At 42.8% G+C, this 27500-nt stretch overlaps 1 protein-coding gene across 3 annotated transcripts in view; it reads left to right on the forward strand.

Moving 5' to 3' along the window:
* Positions 1 to 27500, forward strand: part of LOC134317272 (protocadherin-9) — a 267240-nt gene that overhangs the window by 38316 nt on the left and 201424 nt on the right. The window lies entirely within an intron of this gene.

Consider the following 27500-nt stretch of genomic DNA (forward strand, 5'->3'; position numbering starts at 1 on the left):
TTCTCCCTCAGACGGCATCAAGAACCTCCACTCAACACTAGCTGATATAACCACATGGGTGAGGAATTAGTTTATCAAACCTTTATCAGCTCTACAATACAGAGTTACTGCACTAATCATACTTAACACTTTACTGTGCAAACAAGAAGCCTCATGTTAACCATGTCCAGAAGCGGCGTCCACTTCTCTGGGCTCGGAGGCATCTAGGATGGACCATCACACAGTGGAAACGTGTATTGTGCTCAGATGAATCAGCATTCCAGGTCTTTTTTCTGGTGCTCCGGACCAAAGACAAAAAGGATCCAGACTGTTATCAGCAACAAGTCCAAAAGCCAGGGTGTGTCATGGTATTGGGGTGTGTCAGTGCAATTACAAAGTGGTAAATGCTTTACTGTCCCAACTTTTTTGTTGCAGGTCTGAAATGCAGGAATGGATGTTTATTAATAAATGAAATGAAGTTGAGCAGATAAAAGATGAAATATCTCAGCTTCATCCTGTCTGACATCAAATAAACGTCAAAGTCAATGTAAGAAACTCTGTGTTTTTATTTTATTTACATTTTCCATAATGTCACAACTTTTTCTGATTTGGGGTTGTAGAATAATAACAATAACTGTAGCTGTAGTGAAGAGATTGTGGTGAGACTGTGATGTTCTGGTGGATGTAGGTGATATCTGTATCTCCTCTCTCTGATTAATAATATATCATTAAACTGTGGAGACGCTCGGTGAGAGAAATGTCAGATCAGTGTTTGAGATCTTCAGAGTAAACAGAGCTGATTCCTCCTGAACAAACATCTGATTCATCATTAATGAAGCTGCTGGTGGTCCCATAATGTCAGAGAACATCAGAGAACATCTCACAGCTTACCTGAGGAACCCAGACTCACCTGATCTTCTGTTAATCCAGACATCAGGCTGAGGGATCTGTTAGATGTTGGTCTGATGGAGGTTCCTCGTAGTTCCAGTGTAGCTCCAGATGTGATCGTGGGGGGTGTTATGGGGGGTCGTGATGTTCGGGCTCTTCAGTGTTACCCGTCTGTTTCTCTTTCCTGTCCTGCACTTTACTGAGATGTGATTTATTTGGGTGCTGCTGATCTTCCTCCTCCGTCACTCTGGCGTCTCCTCCTGATTCTCTGTTGCAGGATTTTATTAGTTTTTCTGCTTCTTCACTCCGCTGGAGCAGATTGAATCAGAGCGACTGTAATTCCATCCTGTTCCCCTCCGAACCACCCCAAACCACCCCGGAAACACTTTATTACTGACTGCAGAGGGGTTTTAAACGAGTGTTCGACATTCATTCAATCATTCATTCAATCATTCATTCATTATTTTTCTATTTATTTATTTATTTATTTATTTATTCCAGCATGTTTTTATTTATTTATTTATTTATTTATTTATTTATTTATTTATTTATTTATTTATTTATTTATTTATTTATATATTCCTTTATTTATGAATTCATATATATATATATATACTGTATATATACAGTCATGTGAAAAACACCCCATGAGAACCTTTTTCTTTTTGAACATATTTAAACATTTGAACATTTGAGCTTCATTTGAACAGTACTGAGAGATGGAGCTTATATAACTAAACAAATAAAATGTTAAAAAATAACTTTTAAACACAAGATGTAAAATGTAATGAACAAAAATGGAAATTTATTGTGAGGAAAAAGTTAGGACCCCCCACATTTATTACTACTTAAAATGTCTAACATTAGAATCAGGTGCGCCACATCAGCCGCAATGATTAGACCATCGTTGGAGGACACTGGAGTTTTATTTACACCTCAGACATTAGTTTGGTTTGCTCTTGATTGTTGAAGTAAGTGATATCACCATGGTGAGATCTAAAGAGCTTTCTGAGACCTTCAGAAAGAAGGTTGTAAATGCATATGAGTCTGGGAAGGGATTTAAAAGATCTCAAAACAATTAGAAATCAGCCGTTCCACTGTCCGGAAAATCATTTACATGTGGTAAACATTTAAAACAACTACCAACATGGCCAGGTCAGGTCGTCCTAGCAAGTTCAGCCCAAGAGCAGAGCGCAAGATGCATAAAGAAGTCTCCAATAATCCTTCAATGTCATCACAGGACCTACAGCTAGCTCTTGCCACAGTTGATAGGAAGGTACATGCATCTATCATCAGAAAGAGATGCACAAGTTTGATTTTCATGGAAGGTGTGTAAGGAGGAAACCCTTGCTGTGAAAAAAACATCAGGGCAAGACTAAAGTTCACCAGAGAACACCTAGACAAAGACCAGGACTTCTGGAACAATGTGCTTTGGACAGATGAATCCAAAGCTGAGTTATTTGGGCGCAGTAACAGAAGACATGTTTGGCGCAAACCAAACACAGCATTTGGGAACAAGAACCTCATACCAACTGTGAAGCATGGAGGTGGAAATGTCATGGTTTGGGGCTGCTTTGCAGAAGCACGGCCTGGCAAGCTCTCCATTATAGAATCCACGATGAATCTGTATCAGAGGGTGCATATTAGGGCGATTAACGCGTTAAAATTTTAATCGTGATTAAAAAATTAATTGAGATTAAAATTTTTAATCTAACTATTTTATTTGGCTGTTTGTGCCACATACATACAGTGTATCACAAAAGTGAGTACACCCCTCACATTTCTGCAGATATTGAAGTATATCTTTTCATGGGACAACACTGACAAAATGACACTTTGACACAATGAAAAGTAGTCTGTGTGCAGCTTATATAACAGTGTAAATTTATTCTTCCCTCAAAATAACTCAATATACAGCCATTAATGTCTAAACCACCGGCAACAAAAGTGAGTACACCCCTTAGTGAAAGTTCCTGAAGTGTCAATATTTTGTGTGGCCACCATTATTTCCCAGAACTGCCTTAACTCTCCTGGGCATGGAGTTTACCAGAGCTTCACAGGTTGCCACTGGAATGCTTTTCCACTCCTCCATGACGACATCACGGAGCTGGCGGATATTCGAGACTTTGCGCTCCTCCACCTTCCGCTTGAGGATGCCCCAAATATGTTCTATTGGGTTTAGGTCTGGAGACATGCTTGGCCAGTCCATCACCTTTACCCTCAGCCTCTTCAATAAAGCAGTGGTCGTCTTAGAGGTGTGTTTGGGGTCATTATCATGCTGGAACACTGCCCTGCGACCCAGTTTCCGGAGGGAGGGGATCATGCTCTGCTTCAGTATTTCACAGTACATATTGGAGTTCATGTGTCCCTCAATGAAATGTAACTCCCCAACACCTGCTGCACTCATGCAGCCCCAGACCATGGCATTCCCACCACCATGCTTGACTGTAGGCATGACACACTTATCTTTGTACTCCTCACCTGATTGCCGCCACACATGCTTGAGACCATCTGAACCAAATAAATTAATCTTGGTCTCATCAGACCATAGGACATGGTTCCAGTAATCCATGTCCTTTGTTGACATGTCTTCAGCAAACTGTTTGCGGGCTTTTTTGTGTAGAGACTTCAGAAGAGGCTTCCTTCTGGGGTGACAGCCATGCAGACCAATTTGATGTAGTGTGCGGCGTATGGTCTGAGCACTGACAGGCTGACCCCCCACCTTTTCAATCTCTGCAGCAATGCTGACAGCACTCCTGCGCCTATCTTTCAAAGACAGCAGTTGGATGTGACGCTGAGCACGTGCACTCAGCTTCTTTGGACGACCAACGCGAGGTCTGTTCTGAGTGGACCCTGCTCTTTTAAAACACTGGATGATCTTGGCCACTGTGCTGCAGCTCAGTTTCAGGGTGTTGGCCATCTTCATGTAGCGCAACAATTCGTCTTTTAAGATCCTCAGAGAGTTCTTTGCCATGAGGTGCCATGTTGGAACTTTCAGTGACCAGTATGAGAGAGTGTGAGAGCTGTACTACTAAATTGAACACACCTGCTCCCTATGCACACCTGAGACCTAGTAACACTAACAAGTCACATGACATTTTGGAGGGAAAATGACAAGCAGTGCTCAATTTGGACATTTAGGGGTGTAGTCTCTTAGGGGTGTACTCACTTTTGTTGCCGGTGGTTTAGACATTAATGGCTGTATATTGAGTTATTTTGAGGGAAGAATAAATTTACACTGTTATATAAGCTGCACACAGACTACTTTTCATTGTGTCAAAGTGTCATTTTGTCAGTGTTGTCCCATGAAAAGATATACTTAAATATCTGCAGAAATGTGAGGGGTGTACTCACTTTTGTGATACACTGTATGTGTCTCCGTGGTAATGAACTGTATTTCAGATGAATTAGGATGTAAAGCGCATGAACTGTACACAGAACTTTACAAACACTGCTGTTAAATGGATCACACTGGACTGTATAAAGCAGGCAGGTCCGCGATCGGGTTTTATACGGCCCGCATCTTCTGTCTTACATTGTTCAAACAGAAAAAGTCATCAATTATCATCGCTGTCCGATGGAAAACTACTTGTAGCGGTTTTCACTATTTTTACGTGTTGATGAAAAGATGAATGAAATCACGCGATCTCTGTAACGAGTATTTCTATTGGCTGCTAGATCTGTCCATCAAAACCGTGTAGCTCCGCCTCCTCCCCCTCCGGTAAGAAGTGAAACTCTGTGTGATGTTTCATCTCTACAGTTTATTCAGGTTATTCAATAACTGAGTTAGCCAGAAAACTTAAGCAAAATGTCAAGTATTGTTTAATATAAATTTCTTTTTTTTTCTTTTGTCTTATGGTTCTGTATGCCAGGAAATACTCCAAAGGTAGCCATGCATATGTTATTGTTTAAAATAATGTCATCAGGGACTGCTGGCCCTCAGGCACTTTCACATTATCAAATCTGACCCTCCTCGAAAAAAGTTTGGACACCCCTGGTATAAACACTTTAACACAGTTAATGATGTGGGCCTACATGACATTATACGAGATGCACAGGGGCGTAACGGGAAGGGGGGGGGGGGCGTTGAGGGTATGGTTGGTGCACCTGTTTTCAGTGTCAGGGTTATGAACAGGAAAAGATTCTCACTTTTGTCAGATAATGTGCTTTCTAAAATGAATTTAGAGTTAATAATTTTATCATATATTTATGAATGTTTGTATTGGTAAACATGTTCTTGCAATAAAAATGTGCATAACTGTTCAAATTTTGCTTAATTATTAGTTTGCGATTAATTGAGATGAATCGCGATTAATTTTGTTCTTTAATCGCGATTAATCTCGATTAAAAAAAATTATCGCGTGACAGCCCTAATTAATATTTAATTATTTATTTATTCATGTTTTTATTTATTTATTCACTCATGTTTTTTATTTATTTACTTATTCATTTATTATTTATTCCAGCATGTTTTTATTTATTTATTTATTTATTTATTTATTTATTTATTTATTTATTTATTTATTTGTTTATTTATTTATTTATTTATTTATTCATTTTATTCCTTTATTTATTTATTTGTTTATTTATTTATTATTATTTCAGTCATTTATTCCTTTATTTATTAATTTATTTATTTATATCTATTTATTTATTTCTTCATTCATTCAGAAATTTATTTACTTATTTTAATTATTTATTCATTTATTTATTTATCATTCATTCATTCATTCATTCATTCATTCATTTCCTCATATTTGTATTTATTTATTTATTTATTTATTTATTCATTTATTCATACATTTATTCATTAATTCATGTAATTATTCTTTTATTTATTTATTTATTTTAATATTTTATTTATTTATTTTATTTACTTTTTTTTTTAATTCATTCAATCATGTTTTTATTTATTTATTTATTTACTTATTTATTTGTTTGTTGATTCATGTTTTTATTTATTTATATTTATTTATTTATTTTTATATTTATTTATTTATTTTTATATTTATTTCTTTCTTTATTTATTTATTTATTTCTTTATTTTTTTATATTTTTATATTTATATTTATTTAATGATTTATGTATGTGAGCGCTGCAGGAGCTCCATCATCTTCAACATCAATCATTATTATAAATATTTAATTACAACCAGACTTTCATCTTTTCCTTAAAAACTCACACACACACACACACACACACACACACACTGATACACACACACACACACACACACACTGATACACACACACACACACACACACTGATACACACACACACACACACACACACACTGATACACACACACACACACACACACACACACACACTGATACACACACACACAGATACACACACACACACACACTGATACACACTGATACACACACTGATACACACACACACACACACACTGATACACACACACACACACACTGACACACACACACACACACTGATACACACACACACACACACACACACACACAGATACACACACACACACACACACACACACTGATACACACACACACACTGATACACACACACACACACACACACTGATACACACACACACACACTGATACACACACACTGATACACACACACACTGATACACACACACACACACTGATACACACACACACACACACACACTGATACACACACACTGATACACACACACACTGATACACACACACACACACTGATACACACACACACACACACACACACACACTGATACACACACACACTGATACACACACACACGCAGACACACACTGATACACACACACACACACACACACACACACTGATACACACACACACACACACACACACACACACACACTGATACACACACACACTGATACACACACACACACACACACTGATACACACACACACTGATACACACACACACGCACACACACACTGATACACACACACACACACACACACACACACACTGATACACACACACACACACACACACACACACACACACACACTGATACACACACACACTGATACACACACACACACACACACACACACACACACTGATACACACACACACACACACACACACACACACACACTGATACACACACACACTGATACACACACACACACACACACTGATACACACACACACTGATACACACACTGAGCAGTTTTTTTGTTTATGCTGTTTTTCTCCTCACATCGTTTCCAGCTTGTTTGATGTGGGACGGATTGATGACTGAGTTTACACTTGAGGTCAGGGTTGCAGTGAGTCCTGCACCACCTGGAAACATTGTTTACCATGCATTAACACTCACTTAGATTTTGGATCAATCAATCCACCTTTGGCATGTTTTGGAAGGTAGAAGGAATGTGGAGTACCCACAGAACACCCACACACACACACGAGTCGAAAATATCAGCGTGCAAATCTACCTACTGGTATGTTTTTGGAGCAGGAAAACAAACCCACATTCATAGAGCCCAACAAACCTGTACAGCCAAAAGTATGTGGACTCCAGTTCGTTGTTTTAGTTCCGTCTGTCAGTGGGGTGCTGGGGGGGAGAGGAGGTCAGGACCAGGTGAGATGGAGACGAATGATCCCAGTTAAACCATAATGGTGAACCATTTCTGGTGAACTCTCCCAGTATCATCCTGGCCACACCCACTGGTCTCCCAGTTTGAGCTGGTGCTGCACTGGTGTGGCTGCTTATCCAGCTTGTACTTCAGTCTAACCTGCATCCAGATCCCCAATAAAACCAGCAAACCCTCACCAGTTAAACCAGTTTGTGTTCCCAGTCTGTGGGATGGTGGGGTGATGGTGTGGGGTGACGTGGTGGGTGAGGAGCTGCAGGATGTTTGGTTTGGATACAGGAGGTTTTTTGATGATCTCTTCTAAACGATGGGTACCGCCACTGGCGTCATCGCTCCCACTGTTCCCAGTTAATGGCTGAGCTGTAATTGGTTTGACGTGTGGGTGTGAAGAGCCTGTAGTGGTGCCCTGACTGTGCGACTCCGCTGTGATTGGGTTTGGATGATGGGGCAGCTTGTGATTCTGTGATGGGAGGAAAAACAAACCAGCTCCTCATGTGGAACATCAGCGGCTAGGTAGTGGGGAGCAGGGCGGGTCACCAGCTTCTCAGACAGACCCTGTATCTAAAATGCCCCCCCCCCCCCCCCCATTTCTTTTTATCCCCATGTCGTCATATCCAGTTCCCTATTACTATTACAATCTCTCCACTGCTTATACTCACTCAGTCAGTAATTGAATCGGTCATTCTGCAGGGCAGTGGTAGCTCAGTGCGTGAGTTACTTGACTAGTTATTCAAAGGTTGTCGGTTCAAGCCCCATCCCTGCCGAGTCCCCACTGTTGGGCCCCTGAGCAAGGCCCCTAACCCTCAGTTGCTCAAAACTACATCCAATGATCAAGGACGGATTAAGGATAGCCTGGGCCGCTGGGCAAAGAGTTGAAATTGCTCGTCTTAAATTTAAATAATTGCAAAATTGCTGAATAAATTTGTGTCTCTGCGCTTAAGAGAAATTGAACATAATAATTTTGAAACAATATAAATTCAGGAACATTAATTAAGGGCCTGAATCCCATATTTGCAACAAAACGTCTCTTATGAAATCTGGTAGCTTGCCTGGCAATTTGTAGGTCCCTAGAAAGTCAAGGAGCCATGGTAAACGACTTATATGGAAGTCAAGGGCCCCATAGCAGGGGCCCTCATGATCAAGGACCCTCTAATGGTATGCCCTGCTCTTCTCTAGGGCCCCCTGGTAGGGGCTCTCATAACCAGGGCCCTCTAAAAATATGCCCCCCTCTTTCCTAGGACCCCTAATAGCCAGAAGTCGAAGTCAGAGCAGTGCCACAACGCCTCATCCATTTTCATAAGGGGCCCAAAAGCATGTCTAGGGGCCCCAAGAGGCCCTAGGGTCAAAGTCCCTAATAGTCAGAGGATCCTTAGAATGGAGGGCCCTCGGAAATAAAAATATATTGTATCATAAATGTTGATAGGCATCGCAAAATGTTTTGGGCCAGGGCCCCCCCGGGGCCCCCGGACCTCAAGGGCCCCTGGGCGCTGGCCCCACTGGCCCGGTCAGTAATCCAGCCATGCCAATGATAACTGTAAGTCTCTTTGGATAAAAGCGTCCACTAAATGTCGAAAATGTCAATCCACCTTCTGCATGATTTGGGAGGTGGGAGGAGTCTAGAGTACACACAGAACACCCACACAGACATGGGTCGAAAATACCAGCGTGCAAATCTACCCACTGGTATGTTTTAGGGCTGGAGAAAACCAGAATAACCGGACGAAAACACAACAAACAAACCTGCATGGCCAAAAGTATGTGGACTCCAGTTCTAATGAAAGCACGCTGTGCTCTAGGTGTTCCTAGACCCTAACCCTAACCCTAACCTCCCACCCAGTTGTGTCTGTCTGGCGCCCTGCTAGGCTGGTAGCACCACAGTGACTCCTGAGAGCTGGAACTCTTGGTGGAGGTAAACTGGTGTAATACTGTACGTTTGTATTATGGGCGTCACGCTGGCTCGGTGGGTAGCACCGTCACCTCACAGCAGAAAGGTTCTGGGTTCGATTCCCAGGCGGGGCGGTCCGAGTCCTTTCTGTGTGGAGTTGGCATGTTCTCCCCGTGTCTGCGTGGGTTTCCTCCGGGCGCTCCGGTTTCCTCCCACAGTCCAGATACATGCAGTCAGGTTCGTTGAAGATACTGAATTGCACTAATGGGTGTGTGGAATGCTCCACCTGGGATTTGAACCCAGGACCTTCTTACTGTGAGGTGACAGTGCTACCCACCGAGCCGCCCTTCGCCCGTCTGCTCATCATGACCAAATAGCTCTGACCACCAAAGTTCTCCAGAAGGTTTAAGACGACTCGATTGTGAACACTGACCTGGGTCGCAGCTCCTAATTTATTCCAGTCCTGATGTTCTGGAGGTTTTTGGTGGATGTTTGGAGGTTCTTGGTGGATGTTTGGAGGTTCTTGGTGGATGTTTGGAGGTTCTTGGTGGATGTTTGGAGGTTCTTGGTGGATGTTTGGAAGTTCTTGGTGGATGTTTGGAGGTTCTTGGTGGATGTTTGGAGGTTCTTGGTGGATGTTTAGAGGTTTGTGTTGGATGTTTAGAGGCTCTTGGTGGATGTTTGGAGGTTCTTGGTGGATGTTTGGAGGTTTGTGTTGGATGTTTGGAGGTTCTTGGTGGATGTTTGGAAGTTCTTGGTGGATGTTTGGAGGTTCTTGGTGGATGTTTGGAGGTTCTTGGTGGATGTTTGGAGGTTCTTGGTGGATGTTTGGAAGTTCTTGGTGGATGTTTGGAGGTTCTTGGTGGATGTTTGGAGGTTCTTGGTGGATGTTTAGAGGTTTGTGTTGGATGTTTAGAGGTTCTTGGTGGATGTTTGGAGGTTTGTGTTGGATGTTTGGAGGTTCTTGGTGGATGTTTGGAAGTTCTTGGTGGATGTTTGGAGGTTCTTGGTGGATGTTTGGAAGTTCTTGGTGGATGTTTGGAGGTTCTTGGTGGATGTTTGGAGGTTCTTGGTGGATGTTTGGAGGTTCTTGGTGGATGTTTGGAGGTTCTTGGTGGATGTTTGGAAGTTCTTGGTGGATGTTTGGAGGTTCTTGGTGGATGTTTGGAGGTTCTTGGTGGATGTTTGGAGGTTCTTGGTGGATGTTTGGAAGTTCTTGGTGGATGTTTGGAGGTTCTTGGTGGATGTTTGGAGGTTCTTGGTGGATGTTTGGAAGTTCTTGGTGGATGTTTGGAGGTTCTTGGTGGATGTTTAGAGGTTTGTGTTGGATGTTTAGAGGTTCTTGGTGGATGTTTGGAGGTTCTTGGTGGATGTTTGGAGGTTCTTGGTGGATGTTTAGAGGTTTGTGTTGGATGTTTAGAGGTTCTTGGTGGATGTTTGGAGGTTCTTGGTGGATGTTTGGAAGTTTGTGTTGGATGTTTGGAGGTTCTTGGTGGATGTTTGGAGGCTCTTGGTGGATGTTTGGAGGTTCTTGGTGGATGTTTGGAGGCTCTTGGTGGATGTTTGGAGGTTCTTGGTGGATGTTTGGAGGTTTTTGGTGGATGTTTGGAGGTTTTTGGTGGATGTTAAGAGGTTCTTGGTGGATGTTTGGAGGCTCTTGGTGGATGTTTGGAGGTTCTTGGTGGATGTTTGGAGGTTCTTGGTGGATGTTTGGAGGTTCTTGGTGGATGTTTGGAGGTTCTTGGTGGATGTTTGGAGGCTCTTGGTGGATGTTTGGAGGTTCTTGGTGGATGTTTGGAGGTTTTTGGTGGATGTTTGGAGGTTCTTGGTGGATGTTTGGAGGCTCTTGGTGGATGTTTGGAGGTTCTTGGTGGATGTTTGGAGGTTCTTGGTGGATGTTTGGAGGTTCTTGGTGGATGTTTGGGGCATTTGGACGGTTTGCTGAACCAAGAGACCCAATAATGGCTCAGACGTACATGTGGAGTGAAGATGAATAAAGGGTTGATGGCACTGGATGACTGATTAGAAGGTTGAGATTAAAACACCACCATCTCCACCACCACCACCACCACCATGCTGCCCCAGTTATCAGGGCCCCTGATCAAGGCCCTCTGTATGAGTCCCTTGGTGTTTTGTTTAGATAACAGCCTGTACATTATGCAGTGATGTAAATAATTCCTTTCTTCTCTCTCACACTGATTCTGATCTTTATTCTTCATGTTTACAGTTTCTGTTTCATCGTGCCGCTCCACACCGCCATGCTAACGAGCCGTGTGCTAGTTAGAGTATTAATTAACACCACTGCTCCACGCCGTGCCGGGTGGAGGCGCCGGCTCCGGTGCGGCACAGTGGGAGATTGTTAGTGGCTTTTCTTTCCACTCGCTTTATTTTTTATTATATATTTTTTATACAGTAACACTTCCTGTTCTGGTGTTGTGCTGTAAGCAGGGGCGCGGTCGCACTTCAGAGCTCGCTGTGCCCGCTGGGTGGGTGATGGGTGGGTTTGGTACGGTGGATCTGTGGAATAATTGCTGTGGGCGATCTGGGATTTGGGTTCCGTTCTGGTATCTTAGGGTGAGCATGTTTTGGTTTTTTAAACAAGAGGACACTGGACAGGATGGCAGCATGGGCGGGGCGGACGGAGACCCACACTGGGTCGAGGGTTTGGTTTGGGAAGGAAGGGGAGGTGGTTGGCAAAGTCATTTCTATTAATCGGTGGGACCGTGGCAATGTGTATAAACTACGTCAGTGAAAGAATAAATAAAAGAATAAATAATTAGAGACGCTACAAGAGCAATTACATTTCCAACACTCATCAGGTGTTATTGTCCACAATCACCACTAGGTGGGAGCAGCGTCTCGTTGCAGTGGAAAAGCTCAGGTTTCACGCTGATCTTCCATTCTATAGTTCTTCTATTTTAAATCCCCCCCGCCGGTCTGTGATATTATATCTTATATGAATTCGGTCCGTGGTGCAAAAAAGGTTGGGGAGCGCTCAACTACATTATTAAACTTTAATAAATAAGCAGCTGCTTTTTTAATATATTATGTTTATGCTTTTTCTCCCCTTTAGAGCGTCCAATTGCCCGATTGCGTCACGCTTCCTCTCCACCAATGCCGATCCCTGTTCTGATTTGAGGAGAGCGAAGCTAACCCACGCCCCCTCCGACACGTGGGCAGCAGCCGTATGCATCTTGTCGCCTACACTTTGACGAGTGTATGGAGAGACACACCCTGAGAGCACTCTCTGTGCAGGCGCCATCAATCAGCCAGCAGAGGTCGTAATTGCACTAGTCTAAGAGAGAGACCCCATCCGGCTTAGTCCCGCCCATATCTGAACAACAGGCCAATCGTTGTTCATGTGACCGCTCAGCCTAGCTGAGATTCGATATGATGTACTCCAGATCCCGGCTCTTTTTACAAAAAAACAAACATCTGGAACAGCAGCACAAATCCCCACAGATAATCTACACGCTCCACCATCATGTTACTCTTTACTTTGGTTGTGTAACGCCCACCGCAGGCTTGGTTCTCAAAAACTGGTGAAAACGCGGCCGGCTCTCTACAAAACACCCGAACAGAACTGAAAGTTCTATTGATTGAAAAGTTCTATAAGACATCAGCAAGTGGAGACCCATTACTGCAGCAAGGAGGTTTCGAACAGAACAGAACAGAACAGAACAGAATAGAACATGATAGAATAGAACAGGACAGAACAGAATAGAACAGAATAGAACAGGACAGAACAGAATAGAACAGAACAGAGAAGAATAGAATAGAACAGAACAAAGAAGAATATAACAGAATAGAACAGAACAGAACAGAATAGAACAGAATAGAACAGAGAAGAACAGAAAAGAACAGAACAGAGAAGAATAGAACAGAACAGAATAGAACAGAACAGAGAAGAACAGAACAGAAAAGAACAGAACAGAACAGAACAGAACGTCTTTATCTGTCATATAAACGTCTACACGTGTATCTCGAACGAGCTGGGGTCGGAGCTTAGGGTCAGCCATCGTACTGCACCCCTGGAGCAGACAGGGTTAAGGGCCTTGCTCAAGGGCCCAATAGTGGCAGCATGGCAGAGCTGGGATTCGAACTCTCAACCTTTTGATTGACAGCCTAAAGCTCCACCCACTAGGTCCCACTGACCCAAAACAGTACAGACAGAAGGAAGAACGTGAATAAGAAAGGCGCCTCAGTAGGAGGAGTTTAAGGGATGTAAGAATTTAGACACGCCCTCTTCTCGGGAGTGTGGGATGATGGGAAATGTGTGTAGAGAGATCAGTAGGTTTGATCCGTGTGTACAGAAGGACGTGAGGACGAGGTTTATGTACCTGCAGAACAAGGTGTACAAACCAGAGCAGATCCTGAACACGACGTCTATTATTAAACAGGTCAACTCGACACACACGCTGTTTTTATCTGCTGTCCCATGTTTTTTTGAGGTAACTGGGTTTGTGTATTCAAACTCAAACTGTTAAATATTTAATTTAAATGAATAAATAATCAGAAACGTCGTGGTTATTTAAACAGACTCATTTAAAAACCTGTTCAAACCAAATAAGAAAGAGAAGAATTTAATCCGTGAACCTGCAGTGAGTTTTATTTCTCATTATAAATCACCCAAACATCCGACCTTCATCATTCATCCTCTTAATCACGACCTCAGACCTGCACATTTAACCACAAAGCTTTTATACATCTCAGATCTGAGGAGCTACAGCTTTATGCAAAAGTTTACACACCCCGGTTTAACAAGTGCAAATAAATGAATACAACAGAATAGAACAGAATAGAATAGAATAGAACAAACAGAACAGAACAGAATAGAACAGAATAGAACAGAACAGAACAGAATAGAACAGAACAGAACAGAACAAAACATAATAGAATAGAATAGAATAGAATAGAATAGAATAGAATAGAATAGAATAGAACAGAACAGAACAGAACATAATAGAACATAATAGAACAGAACAGAATAGAATAGAACAGAACAGAATAGAACAGAACAGAACAGAATAGAACAGAACAGAACAGAACAGAACAGAACATAATAGAATAGAATAGAATAGAACACAATATAATAAAACAGAACACACTGTACTAAACTGTTTATTTATTTCTTAAATGTAACATATTGAAACAAACAGCATCATGGAAAAATATAAATAATAAAAACGTGGTTGTTTCTTACATTGACTTTGATGTTTATTTGATGTCAGACAGGATGAAGCTGAGATATTTCATCTTTTATCTGCTCAACTTCATTTCATTTATTAATAAACATCCATTCCTGCATTTCAGACCTGCAACACATTCCAAACAAAGTTGGGACAGTAAAGCATTTACCGCTCTGTAACGTCGCCGTTCCTTTTCACCACTTAAAAGAGGTTTTGGCACCGAGGAGACAAAGTGATTTAGTGTTTCAGCTTTTATTTTGTCTCGTTATTTTGGACTTTTCGTCTTTGTTCCGGAGCACACGGTGTCCCTTGGACCTGGAATGCTGATTCATCTGAGCACAATACACGTTTCCACTGTGTGATGGTCCATCCTAGATGCCTCCGAGCCCAGAGAAGTGGACGCCGCTTCTGGACATGGTTAACATGAGGCTTCTTGTTTGCACAGTAAAGTGTTAAGTATGATTAGTGCAGTAACTCTGTATTGTAGAGCTGATAAAGGTTTGATAAACTAATCCCTCACCCATGTGGTTCTATCAGCTAGTGTTGAGTGGAGGTTCTTGATGCCGTCTGAGGGATGGAAGATCACGAGCGTTCAGATTAAGCTGCACCCTCCACCTTTACACACTGAAATTCCTCCTGATTCCTTGAATGGTTTAATGATATTCTGCACTGTAGAGGGAGAACATGCAAATCCCTTCCAATCTTTCTTTGAGGTTCATTGTTTTTAAACATTTCAATCATTTTCTCACACATTTGTGGACAAACTGGATCCTCTGATCATCTTTACTCATCAGAGACTCTCAGCCTTTCCTGGATGCTGCTTTTGTACCAAACCATGATCACCTGTTTAACATCACCTGTTTAACATCACATCATTATTTAGTGATTTACCTCATTACTAGCACTAAATTACCCCCGTCCCAACTTTATTTGGAATGTATTGCAGGTCTGAAATGCAGGAATGGATGTTTATAAACAAATCCCACCGCTCCTGACTGTGAACATGAAAAATAAATAAAATGAAACAGAGTGACGACGGCGTGGAGCTAAATCTAGGAGCTCGGTGGTGAACGTGGACTCAGATGGCGAGGTCCGTTCTGGAGTGATTAGGCTACTCAGGGGGACGCAGGGGGACGCATGGGAACGCCCACCGCTTCCATTTTTATACCGAGGTGATGAAGGTCGGTCACTTTGGAGGACTTGAATAATCACGTATTATTGAGAGGAGCGACTGAGGGACGTTTATTCACATCAGGATTAAAAATAGATTCTAATTTCTTCTCTGTATCGGCGAGAACTCCACCGTTACGCTCCAGAGCTTTATTCTTCATTCTCCTCGTTGTTTAAACACTGATATGCACTCAGGATTAAATCTGGCCTCGTTATTTTGGTGTTTCTGTGCTTGATCTGGTCGGTTGTTCTGTAGTTGATTGGTCTCTGATTTCTTCAGGATCATTCGGTTCACCAGAGGAACTGATCCCACCAGCGCTTACACTCTGTTAAAGAAATAATAAACTTATTTATACCAGTAATATCAATAATAATGTTTGTTTTATGATTAATTATGCAGGAAGCTCTGATATCGCTGTTCCACCAAGAGAACTCTGGTTCTAGAACCGGTTCTGTTTGGGTGTTTTGTAGAGAACCGACCCGCGTTTCCACCAGTTTAGACAAGAACTAAGCATTGTTCGTTCTGTCTGGCTCGCTTTTACCGCCTCATATCAAACAGTTCGTCTCATTCGAGCCGCTTTGAAAATATCAGCGACAAACTGGATCATAATTTAATCAGGTGAACTTTAAAAGTTAAGCTCCATACGAGACTCCAGATTAGACGCTAGTTCACAGTCTGGAACCTCTTTTTTATGGTGGAAACACACAGAACCGGTTCAAAATCAAGTTCACGAATCGGAACGGAGCCGGATCCACATCAGTGGAAAAGGGGTATCAGTAACTCTGGATGGTCTGCTCTGCATCTTCATCCAGTACTGGTTCAGGATTCAGATCCTGGTGTAAAATGATTCCTGGTTCTGTAAGCAGAAATGAGATGTTGATGAGATGTTGAGGTGATGTTGAGGAGATGTTGAGGTGATGTTGATGAGATGTTGATGAGATGTTGAGGAGATGTTGAGGTGATGTTGATGAGATGTTGAGGTGATGTTGATGAGATGTTGATGAGATGTTGAGATGTTGAGGTGATGTTGAGGTGATGTTGATGAGATGTTGATGAGATGTTGATGAGATGTTGAGGTGATGTTGAGGTGATGTTGATGAGATGTTGATGAGATGTTGATGAGATGTTGAGGTGATGTTGAGGTGATGTTGATGAGATGTTGATGAGATGTTGAGGTGATGTTGATGAGATGTTGAGGTGATGTTGATGAGATGTTGATGAGATGTTGAGGTGATGTTGAGGTGATGTTGATGAGATGTTGATGAGATGTTGATGAGATGTTGAGGTGATGTTGATGAGATGTTGAGGTGATGTTGATGAGATGTTGATGAGATGTTGAGATGTTGAGGTGATGTTGAGGAGATGTTGAGGAGATGTTGAGGTGATGTTGAGGTGATGTTGATGAGATGTTGAGGAGATGTTGAGGGGATGTTGATGAGATGTTGATGAGATGTTGAGGTGATGTTGATGAGATGTTGAGGTGATGTTGAGGAGATGTTGAGGAGATGTTGAGGTGATGTTGAGGTGATGTTGAGGAGATGTTGAGGTGATGTTGAGGTGATGTTGATGAGATGTTGAGGAGATGTTGAGGAGATGTTTGTTTATGTCCAGGATGAAGAGGAGGAATTGCTTGGTTATTATGTGGATAAGCTCAGTGAAATGCTGCCTCTGATTTCCTGCTCTGTATTGTTAAGATAACGAGGGTAACCGGGCGGGTCGCGCCTCTCTGCTGAAGCGTGAGGTGAAGCCCCGAGACTGCACTAATGAAAAAAGAACCCGAGTGAAAGATATTTAATTTAATCTGGGTAGAACAACAGTGCAGCTAAAACGTGTCACACTAAACATGGGGGTGAATAAAGTGGACAAAATAACAGAAACAAAGAAATAAATGATGAACGGGAACATCCACAGCTACACAGGAGAGAGTGGACAGAACCGGGACAGAACCGGGACAGAACCGGGACAGAACCCGGGACAGAGCAGAACTCAAATCTTGTTCTTAGAAACAAAATATCGAGGGAACCTTCAGAACCAACCGGGACCGGCAATACACAAGCAGAACCCTGTCACACCAACTGGTCCAGCCCACACATAATATGCTCTCTCCCAGGGCGGTTCCATTGTTAGAACCTGGAGCAAATAAACACTCACAAGACGCCTCCGTGCCCCCTCTGCTGGCCAAAATGACAATGCAGAAGTACAGAGCTGAATGTAAAAGTGCTGATAGTTACAGAGCTGAATGTAACAGTGTTGAATGTAACAGTGCTGGTAGTTTACATTTACATTTACATTTTTACATTTTCTGCATTTAGCAGAAGCTCTTATCCAGAGCGACTTACAGAAGTGCTTCCATAGTAAACATTTCATTTCTCAAGTTTTAGTAAACAACAGTCGAAGAACACAAATCTGCTCAAACCTGTTAGAACCAAAGTGTGGATTTTTTTTTGAAAATGGAAAAAAATGTTAGTAAATAAGTACAAGTCAGCTTAAGTGTTTAGTAAAAAGGTGATGAAGGTTTTTAATCGTTTTTTAAAGACAGCAAGAGACTCAGATGTTCGGACAGACAGAGGAAGTTCATTCCACCACTTGGGTGCTAGAACAGAGAAGAGCCTTGATGCTTATCTTCCTTTAGTTACAGTGCTGATAGTTACAGAGCTGATTATAACAGAGCTGAATGTAACAGAGCTGAATGTAACAGTGCTGGTAGTTACAGTGCTGATGGTTACATAGCTGATTGTAACAGTGCTGATGGTTACAGAGCTGAGTGTAACAATGAGGTGGTTACAGAGATAAATGTAACTGACTGGTGGTTACAGAGCTGAATGTAACAGAGCTGAACATAACAGTGCTGGTAAAATCAGAGCAGAATTTACAATGGTTACAGGGCTGAATTTTACAAGGCTTATGCAAACAAAGCTAAAAGTGAGATAACTGATGAGAACAGAGCTGAATGTTACAGAGCTGAACATAACAGTGCTGAGGGTAACAAAGCTAAAAGTAACAGAGCAGGTGGTTACAGAGCTGAATGTAACAGAGCTGAATGTAACAGAGCTGAGTGTAATAGGCTGGTGGTAACGGAGCTAAATGTAACAATGCTGCAGTTACAGAGCTGATGGTTACAGATGTAACAGCTGAATGTAACAGAGCTTAATGTAACAGTGCTAATAGGCTGGTGGTAACAGAGCTGAATATAATAGGCTGGTGGTAACAGAGCTGAATGTAACAGTGCTGTGGTTACAGAGCTGATGGTTACACATGTAACAGCTAAATGTAACAAAGCTTAATGTAACAGTGCTGATGGTTAAAGAGCTTAATGTAACAGAGCTGAATATAAGAGAGCTAAATGTAACAGAGCTGAGGGTAACAGAGCTGAGTGTAATAAGCTGGTGGTAACGGAGCTAAATGTAACAATGCTGCGGTTACAGAGCTGATGGTTACAGATGTAACAGCTGAATGTAACAGAGCTTAATGTAACAGTGCTAATAGGCTGGTGGTAACAGAGCTGAATATAATAGGCTGGTGGTAACAGAGCTGAATGTAACAGTGCTGTGGTTACAGAGCTGATGGTTACACATGTAACAGCTAAATGTAACAAAGCTTAATGTAACAGTGCTGATGGTTAAAGAGCTTAATGTAACAGAGCTGAATATAAGAGAGCTGAGTGTAATAGGCTGGTGGTAACGGAGCTAAATGTAACAATGCTGCGGTTACAGAGCTGATGGTTACAGATGTAACAGCTGAATGTAACAGAGCTTAATGTAACAGTGCTAATAGGCTGGTGGTAACAGAGCTGAATATAATAGGCTGGTGGTAACAGAGCTGAATGTAACAGTGCTGTGGTTACAGAGCTGATGGTTACACATGTAACAGCTAAATGTAACAAAGCTTAATGTAACAGTGCTGATGGTTAAAGAGCTTAATGTAACAGAGCTGAATATAAGAGAGCTAAATGTAACAGAGCTGAATGTAACAGTGCTGAATGTAACAGTGCTGAGTGTAACAGTGCTGAGTGTAATAGGCTGGTGGTTACAGAGCTGAATGTAACAGAGCTGAGTTAAACAGACACCATTATGTAACAGAGCTGAATGTAACAGGCTGGTGGTTACAGAGCTGAATGTAACAGAGCTGAATGTAACAGGCTGGTGGTTACAGAGCTGAATGTAACAGTGCTGATGGTTACAGAGCTTAATGTAACAGAGCTGAATATAAGAGAGCTAAATGTAACAGAGCTGAATGTAACAGAGCTGAGTGTAACAGTGCTGAGTGTAATAGGCTGGTGGTTACAGAGCTGAATGTAACAGAGCTGAGTTAAACAGACACCATTATGTAACAGAGCTGAATGTAACAGGCTGGTGGTTACAGAGCTGAATGTAACAGAGCTGAATGTAACAGGCTGGTGGTTACAGAGCTTAATGTAACAGAGCTGAATGTAACAGGCTGGTGGTTACAGAGCTGAGTGTAACAGTGCTGATGGTTACAGAGCTTAATGTAACAGAGCTGAATATAAGAGAGCTAAATGTAACAGAGCTGAATGTAACAGAGCTGAGTGTAACAGTGCTGAGTGTAATAGGCTGGTGGTTACAGTGCTGAATGTAACAGAGCTGAATGTAACAGTGCTGAGTGTAACAGTGCTGAGTGTAACAGTGCTGAGTGTAATAGGCTGGTGGTTACAGAGCTGAATGTAACAGAGCTGAATGTAACAGAGCTGAATGTAACAGAGCTGAGTGTAATAAGCTGGTGGTAACAGAGCTAAATGTAACAATGCTGCGGTTACAGAGCTGATGGTTACAGATGTAACAGCTGAATGTAACAGAGCTTAATGTAACAGTGCTAATAGGCTGGTGGTAACAGAGCTGAATATAATAGGCTGGTGGTAACAGAGCTGAATGTAACAGTGCTGTGGTTACAGAGCTGATGGTTACACATGTAACAGCTAAATGTAACAAAGCTTAATGTAACAGTGCTGATGGTTAAAGAGCTTAATGTAACAGAGCTGAATATAAGAGAGCTAAATGTAACAGAGCTGAATGTAGCAGTGCTGAATGTAACAGTGCTGAGTGTAACAGTGCTGAGTGTAATAGGCTGGTGGTTACAGAGCTGAATGTAACAGAGCTGAGTTAAACAGACACCATTATGTAACAGAGCTGAATGTAACAGGCTGGTGGTTACAGAGCTGAATGTATCAGAGCTGAATGTAACAGGCTGGTGGTTACAGAGCTTAATGTAACAGAGCTGAATGTAACAGGCTGGTGGTTACAGAGCTGAATGTAACAGTGCTGATGGTTACAGAGCTTAATGTAACAGAGCTGAATATAAGAGAGCTAAATGTAACAGAGCTGAATGTAACAGAGCTGAGTGTAACAGTGCTGAGTGTAACAGTGCTGAGTGTAACAGTGCTGAGTGTAATAGGCTGGTGGTTACAGAGCTGAATGTAACAGAGCTAAATTTAACAGAGCTGAGTGTAACAGTGCTGAGTGTAATAGGCTGGTGGTTACAGAGCTGAATGTAACAGAGCTGAATGTAACAGTGCTGAGTGTAACAGTGCTGAGTGTAACAGTGCTGAGTGTAATAGGCTGGTGGTTACAGAGCTGAATGTAACAGAGCTGAATGTAACAGAGCTGAATGTAACAGTGCTGAGTGTAATAGGCTGGTGGTTACAGAGCTGAATGTAACAGAGCTGAATGTAACAGTGCTGAGTGTAATAGGCTGGTGGTTACAGAGCTTAATGTAACAGAGCTGAATGTAACAGTGCTGAGTGTAACAGTGCTGAGTGTAATAGGCTGGTGGTTACAGAGCTGAATGTAACAGTGCTGAATGTAACAGAGCTGAATGTAACAGTGCTTAGTGTAATAGGCTGGTGGTTACAGAGCTGAATGTAACAGAGCTGAATGTAACAGAGCTGAATGTAACAGTGCTGAGTGTAATAGGCTGGTGGTTACAGAGCTGAATGTAACAGAGCTGAATGTAACAGAGCTGAATGTAACAGTGCTGAGTGTAATAGGCTGGTGGTTACAGAGCTGAATGTAACAGAGCTGAATGTAACAGTGCTGAGTGTAACAGTGCTGAGTGTAATAGGCTGGTGGTTACAGAGCTGAATGTAACAGAGCTGAATGTAACAGTGCTGAGTGTAACAGTGCTGAGTGTAATAGGCTGGTGGTTACAGAGCTGAATGTTACAGAGATGAATGTAACAGAGTTGAATGTAACAGAGCTGAATGTAACAGAGCTGAATGTAACAGTGCTGAATGTAACAGTGCTGAGTGTAATAGGCTGGTGGTTACAGAGCTGAATGTTACAGAGCTGAATGTAACAGAGTTGAATGTAACAGAGCTGAATGTAACAGAGTTGAATGTAACAGAGCTGAATGTTACAGAGCTGAATATAACAGAGTTGAATGTAACAGAGTTGAATGTAACAGAGCTGAGTGTAACAGAGCTGAATGTTACAGAGCTGAATGTAACAGAGTTGAATGTAACAGAGTTGAATGTAACAGAGCTGAATGTTACAGAGCTGAATGTAACAGAGTTGAATGTAACAGAGTTGAATGTAACAGAGCTGAATGTAACAGAGTTGAATGTAACAGAGCTGAGTGTAACAGAGCTGAATGTAACAGGCTGGTGGTTACAGAGTTGAATGTAACAGAGCTGAATGTTACAGAGCTGAATGTAACAGAGTTGAATGTAACAGAGCTGAGTGTAACAGAGCTGAATGTAACAGGCTGGTGGTTACAGAGTTGAATGTAACAGAGCTGAATGTTACAGAGCTGAATGTAACAGAGTTGAATGTAACAGAGCTGAGTGTAACAGAGCTGAATGTAACAGGCTGGTGGTTACAGAGTTGAATGTAACAGAGCTGAATGTAACAGAGTTGAATGTAACAGAGTTGAATGTAACAGAGCTGAGTGTAACAGAGCTGAATGTAACAGGCTGGTGGTTACAGAGCTGAATGTATATAACTTTAATGTTACATAATGGTGTCTGTATCTCAGGATTTAAATGTATAATCAGAACAGCTGTGGCTCAGAATAAATCTGACCGCGGGGCTTATTTGGCCCCGGGGCCCGGGGGCCCGGACATTGCCTGGGGTGAGAGAACCATTGCTTACCTTCCATTTTAGATGAGTGCTGTCCCATGTTGGGCTGCATCATTAACACAAACCCTCATTCTAATCAGGATTCACCCACCTGTGCCCACTTTGTTCTGATTGGTACCGGGCCAGTGATAGCTTAGTGGTTAAGGTACTGGACTAGTAAACAGAAGATTGCCGGTTCAAACCCCGCCACCACCAAGTTGCCACTGTTGGGTCCCTGAGCAAGGCCCTTAACCCTCAATTGCTCATTGTGTAAGTTGCTTTGGATAAAAGCGTCTGCTAAATGCTGAAAATGTAAATGTAAATGTAAATGGTACCGGACTGCAGCAATGCCTTCTGGGTAAAACAGACTGGTGATGAATGCGCCGGTGTGGTGGTGCAGTCGGTGTCTCGACTAATGAAGTTCACCGGAGTTTATAAAGTAATGAAACAGGAATAAAGATTCAACCACAGGCACAACCGGGGGCACACGAGTGTATGTGTGTGTGGGGATGTGAGTGTGAGTGTGTGTGTGTGTGTGTGTGGGGATGTGAGTGTGTGTGTGTGTGTGGATGTGAGTGTGAGTGTGTGTGTGTGTGTGTGTGTGTGGGGATGTGAGTGTGTGTGTGTGTGTGTGTGGGGATGTGAGTGTGAGTGTGTGTGTGTGTGTGTGTGTGTGGGGATGTGAGTGTGTGTGTGTGTGTGTGGGGATGTGAGTGTGTGTGGGGATGTGAGTGTGTGTGTGTGTGTGTGTGTGTGTGGGGATGTGAGTGTGTGTGTGTGTGTGGGGATGTGAGTGTGTGTGGGGATGTGAGTGTGTGTGTGTGTGTGTGTGTGTGTGTGTGTGTGGGGATGTGAGTGTGTGTGTGTGTGTGTGGGGGGATGTGAGTGTGTGTGTGTGGGGATGTGAGTGTGTGTGTGTGTGGGGGGGGGATGTGAGTGTGTGTGTGTGTGTGTGTGGGGATGTGAGTGTGAGTGTGTGTGTGTGTGTGTGTGTGTGGGGATGTGAGTGTGTGTGTGTGTGTGTGTGGGGATGTGAGTGTGAGTGTGTGTGTGTGTGTGTGTGTGTGGGGATGTGAGTGTGTGTGTGTGTGTGTGGGGATGTGAGTGTGTGTGGGGATGTGAGTGTGTGTGTGTGTGTGTGTGTGTGTGTGTGTGGGGATGTGAGTGTGTGTGTGTGTGTGGGGATGTGAGTGTGTGTGTGTGTGTGTGTGTGTGTGTGTGTGGGGATGTGAGTGTGTGTGTGTGTGTGTGGGGGGATGTGAGTGTGTGTGTGTGGGGATGTGAGTGTGTGTGTGTGGGGGGGGGGGGATGTGAGTGTGTGTGTGTGTGTGTGTGGGGATGTGAGTGTGTGTGTGTGTGTGTGTGTGTGTGTGGGGATGTGAGTGTGTGTGTGTGTGTGTGTGTGTGTGGGGATGTGAGTGTGTGTGTGTGTGTGTGGGGGGGGGGTGTGAGTGTGTGTGTGGGGATGTGTGTGGGGATGTGAGTGTGTGTGTGTGTGTGTGTGTGTGAGTGTGTGTGGGGATGTGAGTGTGTGTGTGTGTGTGTGTGTGTGTGTGTGTGTGTGTGAGTGTGTGTGGGGATGTGAGTGTGTGTGTGTGTGTGTGTGTGTGTGTGTGTGTGAGTGTGTGTGAGTGTGTGTGGGGATGTGAGTGTTTGTGTGTGTGTGTGTGTGTGTGTGTGTGTGTGTATGTGTGTGTGTGTGTGTGTGTGCTCCGCCCGGACCTCATTAGGAAAAAGTCACACCGCGACCTTTTCATCTGACGTGAGTTACACTGAGACACTGCAGCACCTGAATCACTCAGTCACATCACAAACACACCAGGAGCAAATTAATTCATTCATCCTCATTCATTCATCTGGTCCAGGTGATTCTGTGTGTGTGTTAGTGAGTGTGAATGAATAAATGAATGTGTAGTGTGTACAGTGCAGTGGTTGGTTGGTCAGTTCCAGGACTGATTTATCTAATTGTTTTGGTTTTCAGGTGAATGAATAAATGAAAGGATTACTGAGAGAGTGAGAACATGAATGAATAAATGAATGTAGGAGTGGACGGAAGGAAAGAACAGTGGTTTATTGGTTTGATGGACAGCTTTGTGATTGGTTTGTCTGTTTGCTGTGGTGTTTACATAAATTAATAAATGAATGATTGAGTGAGTAAGTGAATACATGGATAAAAGGATGAATAATTAATGTGTAAAACAGAATAGTGTTTGGTTGGACAGTACCAAGATTATTTGATTGTTGTGGTGTTCAGGTGAATAAATAAATGAAATGAATATTAATGAATAAATGAATGAATTATCTAAATTGATACATTAAGTAATGAATGAATAAATGAATGAATGAACAAATAAATGAATGAATAAATAAATAAATGAACGAATAAATGTATTAATTAATTAAAAAAGTTAGTAAATGAATGAATGAATGAGTAAATTAAATGGATAAATAAATTAGCAAATGAATGAATGAGTGAGTGAATGAATGAATGCCCAGTACTGATCAGTATCGTAGCACCTGGTCTCATTCTCTCTGTGCTTGGTGTGTGTTTGTAATGAATAAATAAATGAATGAATGAATAGGTACCCTACACTGATCAGTACTGTAGCATCTCGTCTTGTCCTCACCGTGCTGGGTATGTATGTGTATATATGTGTGTGTGTGTGTGTGTGTGTGTGTGTGTGTGTAATTAATAAGCGTTGCCGTGGCGGTGTGCAGCTGCGGTGTGTAAATGTCAGTCTGCATCACACTACACGGTGACTGTAGAGCCAGGACGGGGGGGTGTGAGGGGGTGATGGGGGGGTACGTGGGGGGGCTCCGCCGGGACTCATTTTAATTCTGTTTGGAGCGCCGCGGCGGTGTAACAGAGGTGTAGCATTAATGTAAAGCCGGCAGAACAGGGCGGTGAAACAGACGGGTGTCGGCGTGGGCATGTTCACCATCATTACAACGTTAGTTTAACATCCCGCCAGAGTCTCAGCGCCGCCACCGCCGCTGCTGTCACCGTCACCGCCGCGTACAGAACCGCCGCAGCCTTAATCAGGTGGAGCTCCACAAGCAGTAGCATAACTAACGTGATCAGCGTGTGTGGGGTTTAGACTCAGGGTTATACAGAAATGTTCTGACACACTCTAAACCCCAAACCCTAACCCCAACTCTAACCCCAACCCAAACCCTAATCCCAACTCTAACCCCAACCCAAACCCTAACCCTAATCCCAACTCTAACCCCAACCCTAACCCTAATCCCAACTCTAACCCTAACCCCAACCCTAACCCTAATCTCAACTCTAACCCCAACCCTAACTCTAATCCCAACTCTAACACCAACTCTAACCCAAACCCCAAACCAAACCCTAATCTCAAATTTAATCCCAAACCCCTAATCCTAAACCCTAACCCCTAACTCCAAATCTAACCCCAAATCTCAACTCTAATCCCAACTCTAACCCCAAATCCTAATCTCAATTGTAATCCCAAAACCTAATCCTGAACCCTAACACCTTACCCCAACTCTAACCCCAATCCCAAATCTTACTCCCAAATCCTAATCCCCCAACTCTAATCACCAAACCCTAACCCCAAACCCTAATCTCAAATCTATTCTCAACTCTAACCCCTAATCCTAAACCCTAACCACAAACCCAAATCTCAACTTTAATCCCAAGTCCTAACCACCCAACTCCAGTTTAATTATAATTAAATAACATTAGAACTTCTCCTTACTGCCCCCTGACCGTCTCTGAAGGTCTGCAGGTCTCTCTGGGTTCAGGATCTTCTAACGTTTCTCCTCATCCCAGAACTCTGGTACTATGTTAACTCTGAGCTCAGAGGTTATAATGAATGAATTAAAGAAGAATCCAGAATAAACGTGTGGTTTTATTTTATAACGGAATAAAATCGTTCAGGCGTCTCGACTGTCGTAGCGCCTCGTCGTTCACTCGCCTCGGTCTGAAAGCTTCGTCACGGCTGCAGTCAGCGCTCGCTCGTCCTCCCATAGAAACCACGTCACCCTGCACCAGCTTCTCTCTCCTCACTGGTTTCCAGTAGAAGCTGGAATAAATTAGAATTGATTTAGTCCTGAAGCAGCAGGTTCTGCAGGGTGGAGCTCAGGAGAACTTCTCACAACTGTTGGTTCATCAGAGGAGTGGAAGAACTTTCAAGGTTTGTAATCAGGAGATCTGACTTGTTCTGAGGACAAAGCTGAGATCTTACACAGTGTGTTATGGAACAACCGTCCTTCTGACATGAAACCGTCCAGGTACAGCGAGCGCCTTAATATTTATTCTTTGGTGCTTAACATGTCTCCATACGTCTCCACACGTCTCCACATGTCTCCATACGTCCCCATAGGTCCCCACACATTTTCACACGTCTCCATGTGTCTCACACATCCCCACGTGACTTTACACGTCTCCAAATACCTCCACACGTCTGTACACATCCTTACACGTCCCTTAACATCTCCACATGTCTCCACACCTCTCCACATTTCTCCATACGTCTTTACATATCTCCATACGTCCCTACACATCTCCACATTTCTCCACACACCTTCACACGACTCCACACGTCTCCAAATGTCTTCACACAACTCCACGTCTTCAAATGTCTCCAAATGTATCCACTAGTCTCCAAACATCCCCATACATTTCCAAATGTCTCCATACATCTCCACACGCCTTCAGTGTCTCCACATGCATCCCCAGACATCTC

Source organism: Trichomycterus rosablanca, chromosome 6 (assembly GCF_030014385.1).
Source record: "Trichomycterus rosablanca isolate fTriRos1 chromosome 6, fTriRos1.hap1, whole genome shotgun sequence".
Classification (NCBI taxonomy): Eukaryota; Metazoa; Chordata; class Actinopteri; order Siluriformes; family Trichomycteridae; genus Trichomycterus; species Trichomycterus rosablanca.